The sequence below is a fragment of the Alosa sapidissima genome, chromosome 16 (assembly GCF_018492685.1).
Source record: "Alosa sapidissima isolate fAloSap1 chromosome 16, fAloSap1.pri, whole genome shotgun sequence".
NCBI lineage: Eukaryota > Metazoa > Chordata > Actinopteri > Clupeiformes > Clupeidae > Alosa > Alosa sapidissima.
Genome location: NC_055972.1, coordinates 13,661,362 through 13,681,085, shown reverse-complemented (window position 1 = coordinate 13,681,085; position 19,724 = coordinate 13,661,362). Strand labels below are relative to the sequence as shown.

The 19,724-nt window shown below is 46.2% G+C and overlaps 1 protein-coding gene and 1 long non-coding RNA gene across 5 annotated transcripts in view; one reads left to right on the top strand and one right to left on the bottom strand.

The window, feature by feature from the left end:
• The window catches only part of sertad2b (SERTA domain containing 2b), a 36,973-nt gene that overhangs the window by 8,413 nt on the left and 8,836 nt on the right, over nt 1-19,724 (bottom strand). The window contains exon 1 of one of the 4 annotated variants that reach the window (XM_042065891.1): nt 8,030-8,383. The exons of 1 other annotated variant lie outside the window; for it this stretch is intronic. The gene's annotated coding sequence lies outside the window, so the exon portion shown is untranslated. Of the gene's footprint in view, nt 1-6,126; nt 6,449-8,029; nt 8,384-19,724 lie in introns of those variants that run through there. 2 more of the 4 variants (XM_042065889.1, XM_042065888.1) reach the window with 2 other exon arrangements.
• On the top strand, nt 3,576-4,415 carry LOC121685391. Its single transcript, XR_006023349.1, has 2 exons — nt 3,576-3,972; nt 4,109-4,415. It is a non-coding gene; the product is annotated as an uncharacterized LOC121685391 (long non-coding RNA).

Sequence of the window (19,724 nt, the reverse complement as noted above, 5' to 3'; positions counted from 1 at the left end):
AGAGAGAGAGAGAGATTGAGAGGGGGTGAGTAAGGGTGAGAATGAGTCACAGAGGTGAGGAGTAGAGGCTGTGGGCGTTAGGCTGGGGCAAGACGGACAGAAAGAGCAAGACAGAGAGAGAGAGAGAGAGATTGCATGAATGTGTGGAGGAATCATTAAGAGTTGCTGAGTGTGTAGCCTACTTGTGTCTGAGAGAGAGTGTGTAGCCTACTTGAGGAGTGCTTTAAGGGTGAGAGGACTCACTGCTACTGAACAAAACACACACACACACACACACCCTGCGCACAAGGGCTTGAGGGTGTTTAGGGGTGAAATGATACGCTGAAGAGTGATAATGATTATTTAAGAGAGTGTGAGAGACACAACTGGGGTTATGTGTGTGTGTGTGTGTGTGTTTGTGAGTATGTGCATGTGAGTCTGAAGATAAGGGGGAGAGAGGACAAGGAATGCTGCAGCAGCTGAAGCTGTCCTTGTGACTCATTCTGGTGTGTTTTACACACATACACCACTCACACTCACACACACACACACACACACGGAACACTTCTGCAGGACTGAAATGCCACTGCAACCCCACCCTCCACATTCCATTTGATTGTGTTCTCCTCTCCTCCTCTCCTCCTCTCCTCTGTTCTACTCCTCTGTCCGCCCCTCTCCCTCTCTTCGCCCACCTTCCGCTGTCTGCACCAAGGGTGAAAGGTCACGCAAAGAGAAGACTGAGTTGAACACAGATGGGGAATACTGGCCCCTGGCCTCCATGTGCACACCTACACAGACTCACACACAACCACATTACCACACACATACACAAAGCAGGAAACAAGAGGAACCAGTCCAAAAGAAGGGAACGTCCCATTAAACAATACTGACATGCTTCTTGGGGCCCGTTAAAGCACCTTTCTTTCACACATGACACAGAAGACACTCTCTCCCAAACAAACTGTTTTAATCGGTGCATAGTCAAACTGAGACCTGCCTGGGATGCACAGCTACAGAAAAATCACCTCCCACCAAAACAATAAAAAAAAAAGATTAAAAAAAAACCAACAACAGTAAGATGAAATCCGCACAAGCTGTCCCCTGAACCGGCGCGGGAGCCTTTGAAGAGGGGTTATATAACGGACATTTTGCAGCTGCACTCCTAGAGGCTGGTCAGGCCGGCCAGCCACCCTTGCTTCCTGAATGCAGCTCCCGGTTTAAGATGAGTTCCTGAACCGAGCCGCAGCAGCAGGCTTCAGCCAAGAGGGGCTGGGAAGAATTACTGACTGGACAACACGTGCCATGTTGACCATGTTACTGACACATGGTCATGTCAGGGGCTGGAGCGGAGAGGGAGAGTGGAGCTGATTGACTCAAGATTGATTGACAGCTGCCAGTGTGAATGGGTTGGGGATTGTGTGGAGGGTAAAAATGCAGGCGATGACAGTGGTGGACACAGAGGGACTGAAGTGGCCAGTCCAGTGTAAGACAGAGAGGGGGACGGGCTTTGCAGTGATATTATGATCCTGTAACTGGATATGCACGTTTCCATGCCTGAGCTTCAAGCATACCCTGCTCACCCCCTACCCAACCAACCCCCTCTCCCTGGCCTCGTCGCTGCTCCACGCTGTGCTTTTTTTAGGTCCTCAGGGTACACACACACACACACACACATGACTGCTCACATATGTATGTGCTCAAACACAACACAAGCTTGCAATGTTGTCATCATGCACCAACACCTGGCAAACATACACAAGCACAAACACACACACACACACACACACAGAAACAGACTATTCGCAAAATATAAAATAGACACAAATACACATTCTGCAAATGCATTCCAAGCTGAGAGGCAGAGTAACAGCAAAGAAACAGAGACAACATGAGAGAGATAGAGAGAGAGTGAGAAAGGGAGGGAAAGACTGAGAAATAGACAGACACAGAGCAAGAATAAAAAACTGAGAAACAGACACAGTCAGAGAGAGAGAGAGAGACAGAGTGCAAGAGAAGGAGAGAGAGAGAAACAGACAGAAGAAGACACAGGCAGAGAGGATGTGACTGACTGAGAAAGACGGAGGGAGAGAGAGAGAGAGGCAGTACGCGGCAGCATGCACTCCTGGGCTCATCTTACAGTATCATTACAGGCACATAATACATCCTCATCCTCCTGTGTGCCGGGGCTCTGGGAGCCCTCAGTGCGCTTTGTCATGCCACTTGACGGCACAAAGAGAGGGTGTCACTGGTGCAGGCCCTCCTGATGGAGACTCAATACCACACCGCCACCATCACCGATAGCACACATAGCAAACAGAAAGAGAGAAAGAGCAAGGGTGTAAGAGAGAAAGAAAATAGGGAAACGATAAAGAGAGAGAGAGAGAAATGGTAAAAAGAGAGAAAGAGAAACGGTAAAGAGAGAGAGAGAGCGAAAGAAATGGTAAAAAGAGAGAGAGAGAACCGGTAAAGAGCGAGAGAGGGAGAGAAAGAAATGGTAAAAAGCACAGACACAGAGAGACGGTGTGCCAGAGGGATGGACAGACAAGCAGACAGAGCGAGCGAGAGAGAGAGAGTGAAAGAGAGAGAGGGAGAGAGTGAGAGAGAGGAAGGGAGGGAGCGCGAGACACACAGGGAGAGAACGCGAGAGAGAGCAAGCAGCAGAAGCAGCATGCGATGGAGATGAGGGGGTGAGCCACATGCGGCACGCTTTGAAAATGCCTCGTGAGGAGAAACCAGCAGGCATTCTGGCACAGCAGAACAAAACGAAATCAGCCCTGCTCTCCCTTGGCTGCGCTAATACCACATATAATATCAGGCAGCACAAAGACAAATGTGACAGAAAGCTGCTGTAAGTTGATCAAGGCTGCCAGGTTCAATAAATATTTTGGGGAAACAAGTGTAAGTCGCATGAATCTCCGCAACAGTGTCAAAAAGCCACCGTGTTCCAGTGCTGGATGGGAAAGCGATTCATTTTTTATTGTGGAAATGATAATAAATTATAACACAGCTTATAATGGAGGCTGCTGTTCTGATGTAAATTCTGAGCTTTGGCATCCGTGGCATCTGAGAAGCTCTCCAAGCATGCAATTCAGAGGTAATAAAAATGGCTACAGGGAATGTAACAAGCTAGCAAGCCTTCAGCTGACATCTAGACTGGTCCTCTAAGACTGGCACACAAACACTTTGGGGTCTGAGACTCCACAGAGAGCGTTTGAGGCCCCGTTAACAATGCTTTTCTAGTTGGGAGTGAGTGGTCGACACTGATAAGACAGCCAGGTGATGGGAGGATGCGGCAGCAATGCTGAACTGAAAGTGAACTCAGTAGTGTGTTGCTTCGGAGCACCAAGGCCAATCGGACACACACACACACAAAGATACACACACACACACACATACATACACACACACAGTCAGACAGAAAAACAGACAGACAGACACACACGCAAAAGCACATACGCTACAGACAAGTTGTAGCACCAGGCAAGTATTCACTTGTGTATATGTATACATATAATAGGCTATTACATACATGTAAACACACGTTAACTGTAGTAGTAGTAATAATCATAAAAGGGAATTCCAATTAAAGAGCAACATCATGTTACATGTTACAGTTCTGGGCTTGTAATCTCTGTGCATGCACTTTTACCTCAGAGCCAGAAAAAGTGAAAGTAACTGCGAAGAGGACAACCGAATTCACTTGAAACCGGTTTGACTGGAGGGGCCAAAGGCTGCATGCCATGTGTGGGGGTGTGAGGCAGACACGCGCACACAAAATTGCAACAGATACATGCCTTCTCTCCCTTATTAAAAAATATGCTTACTCACACGTCCACAACGATGTTCACATCGTGTGTGAACTCAACCTCTTCGCCTGAGCATGAAATTATTTTGAGGGTTTGGATTTAGGCAAAACTCCAACCTCTAGAGGTGTCTTTTCCAGGGAGTGAGATGGGAACTTTTACTGTCCGAGCAGAACACAGCTGGAACAAGGTATGATCTTAAACAACCTTGCATTTGTTGGTGAAACTGAACTCACGTGCAATGAGTATGGAGTCAATATGATCCAGTTTTATCCAAATCTTTCCCACACAAGCTATCCCTTCAAAACATGACTCTTCCTTTACAGACAACATTCATATGTGTGAGTATATGGTAAATAATACTCGTATTGGCGGATTCTCCATGGTCTCTACACATTGTCACTACAAAGGAGCCATGACAGAACAGAATATGGACAGAACGCGTTGTCTGTTACATAATGCTATGACACACTCAATTACGGTAAACAATTGGCCACTGAGACCAAGAAGAGAGACGACAGGACAGTCATCCCTGGAATGAAGCAGATGTTTGGGTGCACTCTGAGAAAAGACACACAGGTTTACAAGCACAGGCTCCCAGAGGCAGGAAATAAATTAATTAAAAGAGCTGAACTAAGGAACTGTTTAACTGGACACCGTTTAGGCATGTGGCTGGGTGCGCATGCACATTCATTCTGCTATATCATTCAGATGTATGTGAAAAAGCTACACCCTAATGTTTTTTTTTATATACATGTATATATATAGGCCTACTAGGGAGTGTGACTGACTGCAAGGGTTAGAAGAACAAAGAGGGAAAGCTCACAAACTCCACTTATTCACAGTGAAAATGACTGAAGCCAGGGCTGCATGAGTACTGGCACTTATAATCTACTTTGTTTTATGTGAAATTAACATTGGTTAGCAAATCCAAGTGAACTTTGAGCTCTCTTGAACTGAGAGAGAGAGAGAGAGATTGTGTGAGAGAGAGAGAAAGAGAGAGACTGTGTTCGCTTTTGCTCTTTGGACTCTGAATTCACAAACCAGTGCCTTTCATATGATCTCAACCATATGCTTATCTGAGTGACAAACCAACGTCCAAGGGTATAATTCAGAGAGAGAAAGAACTTTTACACAAATTGATGCACACACAATTCGACATCACCTTTCAGACGATTGCTGTCAGTCTCAACTGACACCAAACCTAAAAACCCAATTGATCTGAATGAGATTTCACCAAGGAAATTATTTCCTTGTATCAAATGAAGAATCATTCTGTTAAGAACAGCACATATGTCCCACAGACTCAAACGGAAAAGTCTTCCATTTGCTCTGCTGTGGCAGGTCTTAGTCACACTTGCATTTTCACGGCCTGAGATGTTAGTCAGCTAGGCAGACTAATGCGAGACACATAAAAACCATGTAGAAGAGCGCCCTCTCAGCCCGAGACTTACAACCTGTCTTCACACACTTGCCGACTCTTGAACAATGCAACTAATACACGGTGGTCAGCCGAGACGATTTTGCTCTCACCTGCCAAATTTCAGGTTCAGTCAAACGGTTAGGCGATTCCAGGCAGACAGTCTAAATGGCCACCAGGGTGGGAGCGATGTTCACACACTCACTCTACAAGAATTTGTGAGGAGATAAGAGCTGCGGCAAAAGCAGCGTTGTGGGATTAACAACAATGACTTAATTGAAAAGGAGCCCGTATCAAGTTTCAAATGTTAGCCTACATGACACATATTAGATAATGAAGTCCTACTTTAAATAACTGTTACAATGTTAGAAGACACGGCGAGTGACAGTAGCAATGGTGGAAAGGAAGGAACCATAACTCCCGTTCAACAAGAGAAATATAACCTCAATATCGTGTGGCAAAAGCAATGGCAATGTAATGATGATTATCTGAAGTGAAACACAAAAATACCGCCCAAGCGTTACCCAAAAACAAGGCACAATCATCCAGAGTCGTCTGCCCCAGCCTCACACAACAAAGATATAATTTACATAAGAAGTGTAAATTAAGTAGCAGACTAATTTGAACCTAGAAGGTCAATAACGGCAGCACAGACTATCCCTGTTGGCTGTCGTGACCTGCCTGCACTGTTTTGCTGGCTTAGTTCGCAACATGCAGAAACTTCACGGAGCAAACGAGTGGCACAAGAGTGAGCGTAAGACAAAAAAACAATAATGCGATCAGTCGTATTATGTATATTTAGCCTACTGCTTGTGTCTAATGTTATTGTTTAAAACAGTACATTAGTTCCTCCTGTAAATAGCCGACATTATGTTAGTGTAATTCCCCTGTATCCCAGTGAAATAGCCCGTAAGGATTACCTACCACATATAGTTCCAACGGAGGTTTAAAATGAAGCATCAGGATGAATCTTTCTTAATGTGAAGTGTTGGTTCCGAGGCAAGCGACGGTAACGTTTAGACTAACGATTAAAGTCTTTCTCGTTTACACTTGCACTTTAATTCCCTGTTTCTTGAATAGGCTACAAGGAGTCGTGCCGTTCAGCAATGGCGTTGATTCGGGCTAAGCGAGAGAATAAAAATTGCCGTGTGGTGGTGAATAACAGAGTAATAGCGCTGCCACCACAGTTGTCCCCGAAGAGGAATGACGTCGAGTGAGGCTTTAACTACACTGCAAGTCGGCTATATGTCGTCGGTGTTGTCCGCCCGCCCCCTACAGACGCAAACAGCATGTCTCTCTCTCTCTCGCTCGCACGCTCTCAGGCTCCTGTAAGTAAGTTGCACTCCTAGCATTCTGTAATGTAGTGAGAGCATATTTTATTTCTTCCGTAAACATATATTTTCGTGAGTTTGCTACTATTTAGTCTGAATATGTAGTTTATGCCCTGGTGTCCTTTTAAACGTTATCTCCTAAAGAATAGCATTCTACAATAGCATTCTACAATAGCCTCATATTAATAAAACAATGTTAACACAAAAACAAGTATGACTCGTGGTCTGAAAATAGAGTGGGCTAGAGGCTATTCTGGTTATCTAAGTCATAACTGCCAGTCCCCATCCCACTCGGTAGAGTGGGTAGATTGAAGTGTGACGACCACAAGAAGTCTGTTAATCCTTCCACAAAAATCAACTAGCACGTCTTGTGATTCCTAAAGGTCTATAGTTCCTCTCCTGACAGCTATGGCTATGTTTCATGTCTTAATAAAGAGGCCAGTTCCAACATATGTCATCTACCCTGAGCAAGGAACATATGCTGCCTATCTGTAATAGTTCACCTCAGGCTTTACTGACCAGAGAATGTAACTGTCACCAGATGGCAAGGACAAGCCCGGTACACTTCACTACAATGGAGACTGGTCGTGTCTGGTGGGTAAAGTGGCACCCAATAGCATACTAAGAGTGCCAAGTGGTGCCAAATGTTGTGCGGCAGTTTTTTGATTGTTGAACAGATCTTGAAATATACAAGTAATATGCAGCCTGTGAAAAATGTAACAGTCAAGTTGGATTTGAATGCACTGGAGATATGTTCTTTGAGGCCAAAAACATCCTCTGTAGTCCAATGCTTTCTTTTGCACCTCTGTGAGGCACCATTTTTAGAGTCTTGACTACTGCAAGACCGACTAATGACATATGCACACGTGACTCACACCATTTTCACCATGGCAACCTGTGGTGTACATCAAAATCAAACACACCATAACACAAGCTTTACACCTCATACAACCTGTGCTTAAACCTCAGACCTTGGTGGTTCATTCACATTACTCTCAGATGATGCATCCCACACTTGTGGCTACAGAGCAGACTGGGTGAACAGGCAAAAAGATAACTGTTAGCTCCCTGGGCCATGGCTTGCATGCCCACACAGAGCACCATTCCTGAATCATATGGTTTCGTGGGAAACTGTGCCCAAACAGTTGCTGAGCCTACTGCACCAAACCAAACCAGGACTCCATCCATATGAACATGAGACAGCTTGGAGAGAGAGCGAGAGAGAGAGAGAGTAAGAGATTTAAAAAAAGACAGGTGAGAGATACAGAAGTCCAGCTAGATACTTGAGAAAGAGAAAGAGAGAACAGGAATGACAAAAAGTATAAGTGTTCAAAAAATTACAGCTTCTAGTTATCACCAACATATATATTAGGCATGTGCATGAAGGTTTTCATAGAGAGAGAGAGAGAGAGAGAGAGAGAGCAGGAATAGCTCTCAGAGGAGAGTCACGGCCTGTGTGACTGTCGGTGGGGCATGACGACTGGCTGCAAGCTCACCTATTTTAAGGCTGCAGCATTCTCAGATTTAGGGCAGCCAGTTTCAGGAGCCAAGCAGCAGCAGCAGCAGCAGCAGCAGCAGCAGCAGCTCCCCTGGTTCAGCAACCTCTTCAGACAGCGAGCGAGCAAGCTTGAGGACACAGCTTTGGAATAATCTGTACCTTTCTACAGGCAGACGAGCAACCAAGAACATGTTCCTGTCTGTATGTGGAATATATAAAAAAGAAAAAACCTGGGAACACATAAACAAGCTGAGGTCTCCCAGACAACGGATGGTGTCAGTTTCAGCCTGGATCCCCGGAGTTTCTCTCTCTCTCTCTCTCTCTCTCTCTCTCTCTCTCTCTCTGTCTCTCTCTCACTCTCTCTCTGTCTGTCTGTCTGCCTCCCTCTCACTGCTGTCTCTTTCTGGTCATCTCAGTGTTGTCACGAACGAACGGGGGAGTGTGTGGTGCGTGTTGTGTAGTGGAGAGAGAGAGAGAGAGAGAGAGAGAGAGAGAGAGCTGGTTCTAAATAAAGCGTTTTCAGGTCAAAAACAGGAAATGGCTCAGTGAGCAGTCAGGGCAGGACTGAGCACAGCAGGCTGCTGGGCGGCATCCACAACATCCCCTTTGTTCCCTCCCCAGAAGGAGCCACAGCCCTTCTGCTCTGTCCCCCTCCCTCCGCTCTCTCTCTCTCTCTCTCTCTCTCTCTCTCTCTCTCTCTCTCTCTGTCTCTCTCTCTGTTGGTCACCCTCTATTACCCAATCAGTTCTATTCTCTCTCTTTCTTTCAGTCTCCCCCTCTCTCATTCCCCCTCATAGCTTTTTAAAAAAAAAAAATATATATATTTTTTATATATTTGTTAAAAATATTATTTTTTCCTAACTCTCTGTCCTTAGGTCGCCCTACCGTCTTCGCCTTACAAACTCTGTCCAGTTGTAAACACATCTGTCATATACTCTCTCGCTCTCTGGCATTCAGTTGTGCTCTCTCTTAACTTGTCCCTCAAACACACTGTGATCTCTTGTAGCCACTTAGTGACTGTCTTTCTATCTCTCCTTCTTTCTACCCCAGTTATCTCTTTCCTCTTTCTTGTCTCCTTCTGCTGGTTTCATACTTGATGGAATTGTTTCCCTTGATCCTATCATCTTCTTTTCCTCTCTCTCTTTCTGAATCTGTATCTTGTTCCATCTTTGCCAAGAGTGCTTTGGCACAAAGCTATGATAATTTATTCTGCCCCCTCAACTCCCTCCCTCCACACACACACACACACACACACTGACTCAGCAGTGAGCCAATGAGAGGAGACCATGTGCGTACATCGTGTGGGTAATCATCACTCACTAAAGCATGAATCACCATGGCACAAGCAACAGTTAGCCGCCATGAATATGTACAGTACGTGGTCACAACATGTTCGGAGAGACAAGCATCAGAAAGTCTCACATGCCACATTATCATAGAACACAATATGGCAGGACTGTTGACTGAAGGTTGATAGAACAAGGCCTCATTACAGTTGGTGTAATTTTATAATTGATCCAAGATTAGGATTAAGATTATGTTTTTTTAACTGCTGCAATGCAAGGCCATTCTAACTGGAAAAACAGACTATAAACCTAATGCCATTTGGACTTCCGTACAAAAACAAATCTGTAGAGGAAAGACCAGTTAATAAGTTAATATTGCTAATGGAAGAAAAAAAAAACAGAACAGAAACTACAGTATAGAGTCACAATGAGTTGTCTGTATTTATATCTGAGAGGGCAGAAAAATGACACTACCTCCTCTAAAATCAAGCCTATTATAAACACCGTCACGCAGACAAAAAGGCTGCTTGATTATAGTGCTCTTAATGACAGGCCTCTGCAACAGAGAGCCACTACTCTACGCCAGCCATTCAGCCTACATACCGCCCCCCCCCCCCCACACACACCTCTCTCACTCCCCACCTCTACCTTTCTTCCGCATAAACTCCTCCTTTCTGTCCATTTCTTTGGTCTCAGTAGCACACACACGCTCTCTCTCTCTCTCTCCCTCTCTATCTCTCTCTCTCTCCCTGTCTGTCTGTCTCTCTCTCTCTCCCTCTCTATCTCTCTCTCTCTCCCTGTCTGTCTGTCCCCACAGTATCTCTCTTTTTCTCTCTCTGGTCCCCTCTCTCCTGTCTCACCATCAACTGGAAGGCCCTCGGTGGGTGCACCCCACTCCCCCCCTTCCGTCATGATCTAATTAAGCTCGTTAACTAATCTGCCTCTTGGGTGTGGAGGGTGTAATTGAGAGAGTCCCATCAAAAGCGCCTACTTCATTACCGCCCTCTTCTCTCCAGTGGCAGGCGGCTCGACGAAGCAACACACGTGCGGGCGGCATGATGGTCCTAGCAGTGCCCAGTGTCCTGAGAGATACAAGAGGGTGTTCAGCGTGTGGGAAGGATACTACCCACACTCACGCCACCTACTGCCATCAGCCCCCCACGCTCTGATGTGGGCAGTGAGAGTACTGAGTACTAAATCAGAATTCATGTCTTATGATTTTTATAGATATTATTATATATAAGTATATATATATACAATTATATATACTCTTTTGATCCCGTGAGGGAAATCTGGTCTCTGCATTTATCCCAATCCGTGAAAAAGTGAAACACTCAGCGAGGTGAAGCACACACTAATTCAGGTGCAGTGAGCTGCCTGCATCAACAGCGGTGCTCGGGGAGCAGTGAGGGGTTAGATGCCTTGCTCAAGGGCACTTCAGCCGTGCCTACTGGTCAGGGTTCGAACCGGCAACCCTCCGTTTACAAGTCCGAAGCGCTAACCAGTAGGCCACGGCTGTTAACTATTATAAATAGTTTAGGTCCTTATGTTTCTTATTTATGTTTCCTATGTGTCCTTATGTTTAAAGTTAAAATTATGGTTGGATAGAAGAACTCAACTAAGTTAGCTGTTTCAATGTTCTGTGTTCCCGAGTATATCTTTGTGTGACTATGTCTTTAGAGATAAGAGGAAATATTGTGTTTTGCAGTGTATCACTGTTCTGCATGAATGCATCACCCTGCATCAGAATAGTTATCTGCTCTGATTGGCAGGTTGGCACTAATTAGTGTCTCATTCAGTGTGGTCCACGTAAACTGGGATGACCAACAGCATCTCTTGGCAATCTTGACTGTTTGCTTATGCAGTGAGAGCAGCGGGTGGATCTTTATGTGAAGCCAGGCTGTTTCTCCTCATGATGCGTAGCATTGTAAATAAAACTCTGTTAATGACTTTCCCTATCATTGCCTGACTGCTGGGTCTTCATTCATCTGTGCTGCTAACAGAGCCTGTGATGAAGGCATTTAGATGACAAAAATGAAAATGAAAAAGTTATTAATGTGTCCAAGCTGACAGGACTGTGTCTAACCAGTTAAATTACATCTAACAGGACTGTTTCTAACCAGTTAAATGACATCTAACAGGACTGTGTCTAACCAGTTAAATGACATCTACCAGGACTGTGTCTAACCAGTTACATGACATAGAACAGGACTGTGTCTAACCAGTTAAATTACATCTAACAGGACTGTTTCTAACCAGTTAAATGACATCTAACAGGACTGTGTCTAACCAGTTAAATGACATCTAACAGGACTGTGTCTAACCAGTTAAATGACATCTACCAGGACTGTGTCTAACCAGTTACATGACATAGAACAGGACTGTGTCTAACCAGTTACATGACATAGAACAGGACATTGTTTTTGCACTGATAGCATGGGACATTGGGGGGCACTCTTCCTCTTCCCTGCTGGACCTGGGGCTCTGACTCTTCACTACTCACTCTAGACATGATCTCATGAAGTCACGCCATATACGTTAAATGCTGCTGTGCCCCTTCCAGTCTTGAGATATCAGTGTTCTGGGCATGTGTGTCTCTGTGTGTGTGTGTGTGTGTCAGAGAGAGAGAGAGAGAGAGAGAGAGAGAGAGAGAGAGAGGGAAGTCTGTCCAGTGCAGACCACTGTCTCCTTGTGCTCAGGCCTCACGGCAGCCTTTCTGTCTGAGTCTGGTCCTCAGCTTCCTGTCCTCCTCAGCAGCACACAGCTAATGATGACTCGACACTTTTCAGCAACTGGAAACAATCTGACAGGAATTGGTGTGTGACTGAACGCTCGTGAACATGTGTGTGTGAGTTTGTGTGTGTATGTGTGTGTGTGTGTGTGTGTGTGTGTGTGTGTGTGTGTGTGTGTGTGTGTGTGTGTGTGTGTGTGTGTGTGTGCGTGCACATGCTCGTGTGTGGGAGGAAGAGTGCTGTTGCTGATGGCTCACACTGGTAGAGTTTTGCCAGGAAGAGAGGAAAGAGGAGGAAGAGAAGGTAGAAGAGGAGGAGAGGAGACATGCAGAGGACAGAGACAGAGAGAAAGTCTGAGAGGCAGGCAGATGTAGAGATGGGATTTTTGTTGCATTCATTACAAGTGTTTGTCAGTCAACACACACACACACACACACACACACTGCAGAGACAGTGCTTTGTTTAACTAAACAAAACTGTTTCATGAAGCAAACTTAAAGCTGCGGGAGTGGTGGGAAAATACTATTTACAGCACAGTGGCACTAAAGACGCAGCATTTATCGCATTGATCCATTTGCAGGCACTCTCCCGGCCCTGTGGAGAGGGCTTGTTAACCAGACGAGTGTGCGTCTGCTGGAGACTAACTGGTGCCTGTGCCGCCAGAGACGCTGAGAGCTCAAGAGTAAGCACACGCTCTGTTGTTTAATCCCGTTGTCATGGTAATCATACAGAACAATGTTGGTTTAACCCAAGGTTTGGAGATATCACACACCCCTACCAACACACACACACACACACACTCACATACATACACACATGCAAAAACACACACGCACATACACTCTCGCTTTCACACACACACACACACACACACACACACACACACACACACACACACACACACACACACAGCACATGCTTGCACATACCATTGGCACACACACATATTACATGAACACACATACACACACCCACGCGTGCGCGTCTGCACACACAACCGCTCTCAGCTGGAACTAAACCAAGACAGTAATGGCTGTGGTTTTGGAAGTGGACTCCTCGTATGACAGGCGCCCATTCATCACACTGTTTTTCCTTTTCATTTTCAGACCTCTTGGCCCCGTCGCAAGAGCAGCCAAAAAAAGAAAAGGGCTCTATGTTGCGTTTATTGAGAGTAAATTTCTTAAAAGCAATGAAACAAAACAAATTTTAAAAGAAAAGGGGGAAAAACTGTGCAGAAGTTTCACATGAAAAGGGGAAGGAGGAAAAATGTCTGACCAAAGTTCTGAACTGCTGTAAAGCTGTGGACGATGACGTAGGGATTGGAACTGAGGTCCATTAAAAGCTGTGCTGACAAAGAACAGGAGAATTCTAGAGAAAGAACAGAATATTCAGGAGCGAAGACAAGAGAAATCAGTGTGCATCTGATAAATGATCTTGGATGTGTAAGCCTCTTACACATGCATACATTATGTGTGTCAATGCAAGCTTGTGTGTGTGTGTGTGTGTGTGTGTGTGTGTGTGTGTGTGTGTGTGTGTGTGTGTGTGTGTGTGTGTGTGTGTGTGTGAGTGTGTGTGAACACATTGGCTGAGCATGCAGTGTCCATACCCTAGTGGGCCCATGTGTTTGTGTGCTGCTGGATGAACGGGAGCCTTTGCACTCAACCCATTTATGATCCTCTGTTTGACTTTGATGTTGCAGATAACAGCTTCACCAACACCCTGCTCAGATGAGCAATAGAGTTTCACCTTCTCTTTCTAAGACGTGAACAGCAGAACAGCACTAAGCTCGGGGTCCAGTCCAAACAGGGAGGTCCTACCTACAGTGGCTTCCATCCCACTGTGCCCTCCCCCTCTCATACCTAAAAAACAAGAGCAGCAATATCTGCAGTTGAGAAATAGGTGAAACATATAGGTCAGTGCAGTGTGCCTCTTGGCTTGCAAACATTTCAGTGTCACCTACACATCGCTGTTTATAATTTTTCTTGTTATGTACTGCAAATGCCTGACAACATTGATACACATTCCAGTGTTTTGGACATTGACCTTTACTCCAAGTTGGTAAAAAATATTTCGCCCACACAGTGCTCCACTGAAGCAAATCCCTATGTCTCAATTCCACATCAGACTCCTGAACACAAAACTCATCTGGAATATTTATCTATTTAACATTATTTTATTGCTTATTTTTTTCTTTCTTTCTGTACTTTCTGTAAACAATTACCACCAACATTGTTGTGTGGCAATAAAGTATATCTAAAGTATATATAAAGTATATCTAATCAAAATCCAGTTACGTGTATAACAGAAAACCATGCTTTTTATGCAAGTAGGTGTGAAGATAAAGAAGCTTGTTAGGTCTGAAAAGGTAGCTTGTTTGTTGTGTGAATTATGCTTGTGTAAACATGAGTGTTATACTTCGTGTTGCTGAGTCCAATGAAAAGAGGTTAAATGCAGTAATAACTGCACCACACACACAAGCACACATGCACACACGCACGCACATACACACACACACACATACACAAACACACACACACACACACACACACAAACAACACACACACAGTCACACACACACACACACACACACACACACACATCTCTTGAGTGTCTGCAGTACTGCACCAGCTCCGGGTCTGTCTGGAGCTGGCATGACGCGTGCAGACACAGACCAGCAGGGCAGACACACATGAAAAAAAAACCCCAGAGATCAAGTATCTTGGTGAAAAACAAGCCAGATGAAAGGCAATCATTTCAGCATTTAGTGCCCCTGGAAAGAAGCACCTTCTTAGTTAGAGACAGGGAGTAAAAACTCTTGTCAGTATTTCCAAACTGTGGGCTCAAATGGAATGCCTTGAATGCCGATCTGTATTCGTCTCCTCTATGTGTGTGTGTGTGTGTGTGTGTGTGTGTGTGTGTGTGCGTCCCCATGTATTTTATTATTTTGTGTTTTTTTTCTCCCTTGTTTTTTTGGAGTTTTTGGGTTGACCATTCCGGTTATTTTAAGTTGTTGGTAACACACTGGGCCATTTGTCTCCCCCCCCATACACACACACACACACACACACACACACACCTCTCGTGCATGAGAGCCTTGCCCCAGGAGAATGTGGCTCTCAAGGTCACGAGGAACATCAGTCGCACCAGCGTCAAAGACACCTCAGCCCTCTCTCTCTCCCTCTCTCTCTCTCCCTCTCTCTCTATCTCTCTCTCTGTCTCCCTCTCTCTGTCTCCCTCTCTCTCTCTCCCTCTCTGTCTCCCTCTCTATCTGTCTCCCTCTCTCTATCTCTCTCTCTCTCTCTCCCTCTCTCTGTCTCCCTCTCTCTCTATCTCTCTCTCTGCGTTCGGCCACACGAAAAATGCATTCTCAAAAAAGGAGTGCCCATCACCACCGCCACACTGTGGTGACTTCTGCACAGAACACTCTAACCAGACTGACCGCTCACAGTCCTCCATCTAAAACACTCTCACAGGCAAAATTGTTATTGATTACTGTACATCACCTTAACCAAATCTGACCCCTAACCTTAACCATAACTGTGGTTAACAGTGTCAACAGACAGTTTGTTGATAAAATCTGAGCTGAGTAGTCTGTGGACGGACTAGTATCCAAGTAAACTAACAGATTATTTTACCATATACCACCACTCTGGATAAAAGCAAGGCATTAATAATACCTGCACAGTAATAAATATGTGGTTGACCTCAGTTTATGTGGTCTGTGTTGACTGTTATTTTTTAAATCTATCTATCTATCTATCTATCTATCTATCTATCTATCTATCTATCTATCTATCTATCTATCCATCTACCGGTATCTATCTATCTATCTGTGTCTGCCTGCCTGTGCAATCATGAAGTTGTGCACTTGTGAGACAGGCTCAGTCACGACGCCTCTCACCCCACGCTTGTCTGTGGGTGCTCTGTGGGCATGAGCGACCCACAGTCATGTCTGGCAGCGCAGAGGCTGCAGTGGGGTGGGGGACGAGTGTGTGTGTGGGGGGGGGGGCGTTGGGTGTGTGCCTGTGCGTGTGCATGTGTATGCGTGCGTGTGTCTGTGTGCGTGCGCTGCTCACACGAGGGAGGAGGACCCCTGTGGTGAGTTCATCTACAGTGTCTGCTGCCCTACAAACCACCAGTCTCTCTCTCTCTCTCTCTCTCTCTCTCTCTCTCTCTCTCTCTCTATCTCTCTCTCTCTCTCCCCAAACAATAACAGCCTAGTCTACAACAGTCTCCTCTGCAGCCTCTACCAACACCAGATGAGTCCTTTCCCACTGAACTCATTGTATGCGGCTCTGCCACTGCTGCCGCTGCACATGCCTTTCACAAGGGCTGGCACTTTATATTCCGCTGCCCTCCGTATACCAGACAGTCCTCATACAATGGCGCGCACTGTTTCCTTAAGTCAAATCAGTGTAGCAGTCTTTCACCAACAATCACACATAGTGAGCGACGGCCTGCTGCTGACGTTCCCTTGAATCTTCTCCAGTCTCGAACAGTAACTCACATTGTATGCTTAACTTAACCAAAAAACACACGCCAGGGAAGATTTTTCCTCACAGTTTCTTGCGTTGTACACAGCTGTTTCTGGATCAGTGTAGTACAGCTGGATGAACGGGAGTCTGTGCGCTCGATCCATTTATGATCCTCTGTTTGCCTACAGTGTGTTGCAGATAACAGCCTACTACACTGTCTGGTTTCAGTGGCAATTGTGGAAAGATAATGTGGCTAATGTTTGGGTTACTTGTAACAGAAACACTGCCTTTGAGAATACAGGCACTCAAATGACCACTCTCAGGAATCGGAAAAGAACAAAACCTGCTCCTACCCTTCCCTTACTCTAACACTTCTGTTGTCTTTTGAGAATTGAGTGTTAAATCTAAATGTCACAGGTCTGCAGTTTCACATTCTTTTCTTTAATTATTCTTCATCATTTTTGGTTCCACAACAAAAATCTCACCTTCGTATTAAATATGATTGAAATCAAGATTTCTGCAATCATGTATTGGCAACTGTCCTTTCTGGCGATCTGGATACCTATTTTTACACCCCCCCATCTCTCTCTCTCTCTCTCTCACACACACACACACACACACACACCTACACACACACACACACACACACACACACACACACACACACACACACACCTACACACACACACACACACACACACACACCTACACACACACACACACACACACACCTACACACACACACACACACACACACACACACACACACACACACACACACACACACCTACACACACACACACACACACACACACACACCACATGATCCGGACAGTCCCACTCCTGAGCGTTTCCCTCCTTTCTTCCCTCCCTTTCCCTCTCCTTCCCTCCCTCCTTCCCTCCCTCCCTCCCTCATTCCCTCCCTGGCTCCCTCCCTTTTTTCCTTGGCTGGCTGGGTGAGGCGTCCGGGCAGGCAGCCGGGCGGGCGGGCGGGCGGGAGGAGAGACAGCTGAGTGATCAGTGGGCTGCTGCATCAGAGCAGAGCCTCCAGGGCCTCCGCCAGTGCAGGGGAAGGGAAAGAGCTGCAGCCCCCACAGCTGTTCCTAATGCTTTAGTCCCCATTGCCCGGCAACTGAGAACAAAACAAAAGCACCCCCCCCCCCCCCCCCCCCCCCCACACACACACACACACACACACACACACACACACACACACACACACACACACACACACGCCTCCTCCCTCTGTCCCAGTCTCTCCATCTCCTCCCCTCATCTCCTCCTGCACCAATACCACCACCTCCAGTCCCACCCCAACCCTTACCCCACCCACTTCACACACACACACACACGTACCCTTCTTGCCACACACACACACACACCCACACTCACACCCCCCCCCCCCCCCCACACACACACACACACATACACACACACACACACACACACAAACCCCTGCCCATCCACCCACACCCGCCATCAACACACATACAAACACAAAGTCCCTTTGTCCACATTTGCTTGGCAAAATATATATTTTGAAGCGATTAGGAGTCTGGCCAAGACAGTGGCAGAAACAGCACAAGAACATGGGACTTTCCGCCCCCCACCCCCCGATACAAACAAATAATCATGTGTCTCCAAAGCCGCTACGTGCCTCCGTGTGTCCTGTCATGTGCTTTTTTCTTCCCTTTTTTCACTTATTGTTTACGACAAGCGCAAATGAGACGTGTTTGTGTTGACAATGAGACACTTTTTCACATGCTGTAAGAAGTGACCCGGTAAACATGTGTGAGTGGGCCCGGTAAACAACTTGCTATCAGAACAGAACATTGGTTTACACGACTGGTTGTACACGTTTACAAGTTCTACATGTCACCTATTAGCAGACCTCAGAGAGTAACACTGTGACTGATGAAGGCGCTAATGTCATATTGCTACACTTGAATCTAATTAGACAGACAGGCAGGCAGACAGACAGACAGACAGGCTGGCAGGCAGGCAGACAGACAGACAGACAGACAGTCAGGGCAGATGTGTTCTCAAGTTGAGGGGTTGAGACTGAGGTTCCTATTCAAGTTCTAAATGCTATGAGCTCCCAGACTGACTGCTCTGGTGTGGGTGAGGTATGTACTTGTGAATACAGAGACCAACAGACACACATACATAGAGCTGCACACACACACAAATAAGCAAACACAAATACACAGACACACAAAAACATTCACACACACTAATAAACAGCAGAGACACATATACAGTACACATGGAGCATATATGCTGACCCAAGAAACACAGACAGATACAACATTAGTTAAACACAAAGGTACAGGCAGACAGAAAATGACCCGAAAGATAGACAGACAGGCACAGAGACAGACAGACACACACACACACACACACACACACACACAGACAGGGCAGACATTTAGCAGTTGGAAGGTGGCAGCTGGCTCCCACGTACCCAGAATCAGACCATGGGAGTCACTGCAACTGCCTGTCTGTCTCAGTCTCTTTGATTTCCCTTTATAGGAGGTAACATGACCAGGGATGGCCCACAGGCTAACAAAGGCGCAGAACCCTGATGCTTGCGATGCCTGGGCCACGCACAATGGAGGCAGAAGGCCGGCTGTTGTGAGGAGTAGGCAGTAGGCAGTAGGCACAGTCTGTGTTCAGGTGACGCCACAGCACCGTGCCATGCTGGGAACAACACTGGCAATCTCCCCTCACATCTGCTCCCTATCCCCTCTCCCTCTCCACCCTCTCTCTCTCTCTCCACACACACACACACACACACACACACACACACACACACACACACACACAAACCCTCTCTCTCTAATACCAAAATCCTCACAAACACTCACTCTTAGGCAATCTCTCTCTCTCACACACACACACTCTGTCTCTCTGTCTCACCCACTCTGTAAAACTGGACACTGGTCCCATCCTTCTCCACCCCTGCTACTCTCCCACTTTTCTCTCCTACTCTATGATGGACAGACTCTCCACAGGGCATCTATCCCCTCTATACAGGGCATCTATCCCCTCCATCCCTACAGGGCATCTATCCCCTCTATACAGGGCATCTATCCCCTCGATCCCTACAGGGCCTCCATCCCCTCGTCCACTGGGCGGCATGTTGGCCTGCATCATTCACATCTGAGGGATCACACAATGCTGTTGTGGCCGGAGGCGCT